The sequence below is a fragment of the Anarhichas minor genome, unplaced genomic scaffold, assembly GCF_050575085.1.
Source record: "Anarhichas minor isolate MPS153535 unplaced genomic scaffold, ASM5057508v1 ptg000025l, whole genome shotgun sequence".
Lineage (NCBI taxonomy): Eukaryota > Metazoa > Chordata > Actinopteri > Perciformes > Anarhichadidae > Anarhichas > Anarhichas minor.
Genome location: NW_027466471.1, coordinates 3,234,187 through 3,239,407, shown reverse-complemented (window position 1 = coordinate 3,239,407; position 5,221 = coordinate 3,234,187). Strand labels below are relative to the sequence as shown.

The window sequence follows — 5,221 nt, the reverse complement described above, 5'->3', positions numbered from 1 at the left end:
GACCTCTGTATGCTTTGTACAACACAGACTGCACATAGTTCCTGCCAGAGGCTTTAAAGCTTTCACACCACAAGCTCATCCGCCGGTTCTGGAGTGATGCCCCGACAAAACGCGTTATACAGTTTGCCCTTTGCACATTACTCTCTGTTTTGCAGCTGTCATGCACTTTTAAATTAAGTTTGCTGCAAACTGATATTAAATTAACACTGTATGAAGAATGAGTAGTTGTGTGTTTTTTCCCTTCGTGTTACCTGGGCCTGGGAGCTTGTGCCCGGCTTGCTGTTTGCTTGTACAAGCAAGAGCAGCTGGAACATATTTTGGTTCCCAGTGTGCTAAAATGAGCCGTCTGGTAAAGTATCCAGCAGCACAAGAGCATGTCTGCTGTCGTCTCAGGTGGTGTGTTTGGAGATTTAAAGCTGATCTGAACAGTGTGATGTCAAGATGTTCATATACTGTATGATTATACATCTACCCCATGATATCGGGTTAACATGAGACATTCTCAGTAACAAATTAAAAACAATGTGAATTTGTCATCTTTTTCCTGAAACTTCTGGAGGTTTGATGGTCTTGCTTTGTGAGGAGTCAGGAGTCAGTGACGAAGTGGGTCGAGGAAGGATTCTATAAGGTAGAGGATGAATATTGTACAACCTCTGTCATGTATGGAACATGAAGAAGACATAAACACAAGAGAGGAGTCGACACGGGGAAAAGGAATTCCTTATGTTCCGTGGAGTCATTCTCTTTGAGGCGTACCGTGTCCCGTCAAAAGAGAACGCGCTATTCTGCTGTAGAACTTTCTGATGTGGTACACTTTCATTTGGCCCTTGATTTGTCTCTGAGGTGGACAGGTGAGACATCCCCTGTTGGAAGTATACACTTTGAAGTGCAGGAGTGTATCGCAGGCATTAATTAAACCCAGCTTTTGACTAAAATGTCTCTTTCTCTGGTGATCTTCCATCTCCTATCTATTGATTTTATTGATGGAGCCGATATACTTCTGTTGAAATGATCATTCGTTAGCCTCCCAGTTCCTTATGTATTCAAATTCAAACATTCAAATTGTGGTTGAAGTACGTATGTTTTAGTGCCAAAATGCTAATTTCCCAAACCCTTTTAAGGACGTTGACCCACGTGACCTGATGCATGACGTTGCTACATATATGTCTACATATTGTATACCCTTATCCAGTGTGTATTACCTGCAGGAACCCGCTCCCAGTTTGGGGGAAGCAGACAGGAGTAAGGGCAGGGAAGCTAAGCAATGTACTGTTGTGCGAACGCCAGGCGACTGTGGCTCAGGTGAGGGCTGGTCGCATGACCCCGCTGTCACACAGCCCTTTCCAGCCACTATAACACTCTCTTCAAAGCTACCAGACTCCATTTACAAAAACAGTAATCTTACCTCGCAGAACACAAGAGTATACATAAGACCCTACGTCAGAAGAATATGAACTAACCTTTTCAGTTATTTTCAAACTTAGCACAGCTAACGTTGCCTTAGCTTGTGCTAGCATTACATTAATCATAAATGTATCGATTAATTTACATCGGTTAACTACACAGGGGTGTGGAAAGTTCTCCGAAGAAGAAATATTCTCTGTTACAATAGTTATACATGAATACGTCAGTGGCAGGCCGTGCATTTTATACCTAGGCCTTCACTGCTGTCCTGCAGCTGAAATACCACCTTATAACCACCTGATGGCGCCACAGCTATTATTCGTTTTTAAGGCTGTAACTATGTACGTCTTCGTATTAAACCGTTCGGTACGAGGCTTACAATATGTTTGAATAATGCTAGAGCATTTGGAAGATACAGAAGCTTAAATTCAGGAAAACGTAATGTTTTCTGCGCTCATGTAGGACAGTGGTTCTCAGCTGGTCTGGCTGTGGGATCCACCATCATTCCTTGATGACAAGCCGCGACCCACAGAGATCATTTTATGATTTTACTTTCACAACTCGAACATTGAAGGTACTGCTCTGCAATGTCTTTCCTGTGTGCATCACGTGATCTGATTCACTACCCGACTAAGCCTCTGCTGTTAAGTTTCGTTTCACGATAGTCACGTGCTCGCCCACTGACCAATCACAGCACACTCTGCACCTCGCGGCAGAGCTGCATATGGACACTGAGCTGCACTAATGCTGACGTACACTGTAACAAATTTCTCTGTTAAATAACAGTAAAGTGCTGGCAGCAGAGACGCCAGCTCTTTACTGTTATTCTACAGTACTCATACCGTAAAATGGCATAACAGCATAGTACTGTAAAAGTAGAATACAGTATATTTCTGTATTTTTTCAATCTACAGTATAATACTGGCAGCAGAGACGCCAGCAATGTACTGTAATTCTACAGTATTCATACCGTGAAATACTTAACAGCCTATTACTGTAAAATTATAATAGTGTGTTTCTGTATTTTTTTCAATTTACAGTAAAATGCTGGCAGCAGAGACGCCAGGAACATACTGTAATTCTACAGTAGTCATACTGTTGAAATATTTCAGTCTATTACAGTAAAAATGCAGTATTTTTCAGTGATTATTTGAAGTAACATTCTGATTAAGGAGTTATATTACTTTAAATTCTCAGTGTTTACTGTATACTGGCAACATTGATAATACAATAACTCAATTTAACAGCTTAGAATATCTAAAATATCAATCTGCAATGCAATTAACATTACAACTTTATTTTTGCAACATAAGCAATAAACGACTTAGAAAGGATATAAATCAAACAAACTTTTATTTAACAGGACAGTGTCAACATAAATATCGCTGGTGTAAAAAATAATAATAACCAAAATAAAACACTTGGACGACCCAGCTTGTTTGGCAGCGAAACAAGCCAAAGAGATTTTTTAGTAGCAAATTAAAAACTGCCATGTCTGCCTGAAACAATGGCAATACATTTGAATTCCTAAATTGCATGTCAACGACTTGAAAACAATTGAGACATAAGTTTTAAATTAAATAGTTGAATACCAAGGTAACTAATACAAAATAAATAACCTATAAAGAATAATTTGAGATACGTTGATGTTCTCTCAAAAAGTAGTTTCAAATAGTGACAATATCTGAATGTACTGCAATGCATTCTCTACTGTCTGTAAAATATACATCACTAAGAACATTTCGAAGATATGCATAATCAGCAACATTTGTAAACTATACTAACTATACTATGAACAACATTTTAAAAGTTAATCAGTCAGGACATTTTGAAAATTAGCATTAAGACCATTTAGAAAATATACATCAATATCAACATCTTGAAAAAAATAAAGTGAAGGTAGGCTCGTGCTTTACCTCTTAAGAGTCCTGTGAGGTAGGTGCATGAAGAAAAGTCTGGGTGGTTGTGGACAGTCCTTATTTATAGAGGAATCTTCTGGGTCAGGTAGAAATGGCCATCACCTTGCTGGTGGTTGTTCGTCTCCATAGATACATTCCAGTGTTGCCACTGTAAAACAACAACAAACAAAATAATTAATCAAAATAACTCTAGAGTCAGGAATGTACAATAACAACGTCCAATCAACGCTTATGTAGCTGATAATACCAAAGTGTCAGTATGTCAAAACAACATATGGAGTGAGAGAGTGAGAGACGAGAGAGAGTTCACTGACCTATATGAAGTCCCATTCAAAGTCCAGGAGGTTCTTCAGTAGTGAGGAGACGTGTGTATTGACGGTGGTAGACTTCTTCTGGACGATCACACCCGTCTTCTTGGAGACAACCTTGCCCCGAATGGCCTTTGTTCCTCTCTCTGGATTAATACCAATGAAGCGCCTAAAATCACAATAGTGTAAAATCAGAGACAGAATGAAAAACTATTAGGAACACTTTGTAGTCTTAAAAGGGTAGTTTCAATTTTCTAACATAAGGTGGTATGAGTTACTAACCAGTTCTGATGTCATGAGGTATTTTGTGTAATTCCGGTGCTGGATTTTCGTATTAGACCTTTCTATATCTTGGAACTATATTATTTGTTGAAAATTGCCAGTGACTGGCAGTATTACTTCGCACTGGAGCCAGTTCACATATTACGCCTCTAATAAAGCTCATAGGCAGCGTGATATGAGAATTGGCTCCACTGCATAGTAATAATCTGACGTAATTCAACAAAGAAAATATTTTTAAGATACAGAGAGATCGGACAGGAGCATCAAGCAGCAGAATTATCTTAATATATGTATGAATGCTTCATGTTTTTTTTGTGTGTGTTGTGGCTTGAAATGTTTTTGTTACCTGACCAATCTTCTGCTGAGTTAATGTCTGTGTAAATACCGGTAAGTAACTAATACCATCTTCTGCTAAAGAATCCAAACTATCTTTTTAACTGTGCAAAGTAATGATTTGTGGCTATTAAGGTTTCAAGAATAGTAATTGTCCAAAAAAATACTATAATGACGACAAGGAAATTAAATGAGTCTTACCTCTGAATGAATTCTAGAGTACAGGCCGCCTCTTCTTGGTATTGAAGGTTGAATGTATAGTAAATCACAAACACAGCAGCAAGTCCCGTCAAGAAAGTTGGTGTGATGCTCTCAGCTATAACACGGCCCTCAAGGGTGATCATCCAGCGTCCAGTAGTGACTTGCCCTGTTCCACCTGAAACTTCAAGTAATAGCAACATCAGAATGCCTCTCACCTTGAGTAAACATCTGTAAATTCAAAAAACAATGGCCAATCTAATGTGTAATATGTCTACCAATGACATGCATACCAGGCAGTATCAGGCGAGGACTTGCAGGTAGAGTGAGGGTTGTCTCAACATCAGCTGTGGTGGCAGACACCTGTAGGGAACAGACAAAGACACCCATATTATGAATACCATATGGTTTTTAAGGAGGAAAATAAACCACCTTTCTACTTTAAATGATCCCCTAACCATTCCCACCTTCAAGTTTCTTTGTTTCTTTGTGGCATTTGAAGCTATTAACAAGGGACAAAAGGCTATCAGCTAGCTAGCTAGCTAGCAACAACTGCTACCAGTCTTAAGAAATTAAACGGTTAGCATTTGATTAAACGGTGACTCTAAAATGCATGTGAATACAAATGTTTGAGCTATTCAAATCTCAACCTCATTGATAAGTGACATTTTAGAATCATATACTGGCTAGCTAGACAGCTTGCAGAGCATCAGTTTAATTTCAAACCTTATTTTCTTTGTGGCATTTGAAGCTATTACCAAGGAGCAAAGGCTATCA

The 5,221-nt window shown here is 38.9% G+C and overlaps 1 long non-coding RNA gene across 1 annotated transcript; it reads right to left on the bottom strand.

Moving 5' to 3' along the window:
- Positions 1–3,361: 3,361 nt before the first annotated feature.
- On the bottom strand, positions 3,362–4,534 carry LOC142957553 (uncharacterized). Its single transcript, XR_012956144.1, has 3 exons — positions 4,448–4,534; positions 3,638–3,800; positions 3,362–3,471 (listed from the first exon to the last, which is right to left on the bottom strand). It is a non-coding gene; the product is annotated as an uncharacterized LOC142957553 (long non-coding RNA).
- Positions 4,535–5,221: the final 687 nt, after the last annotated feature.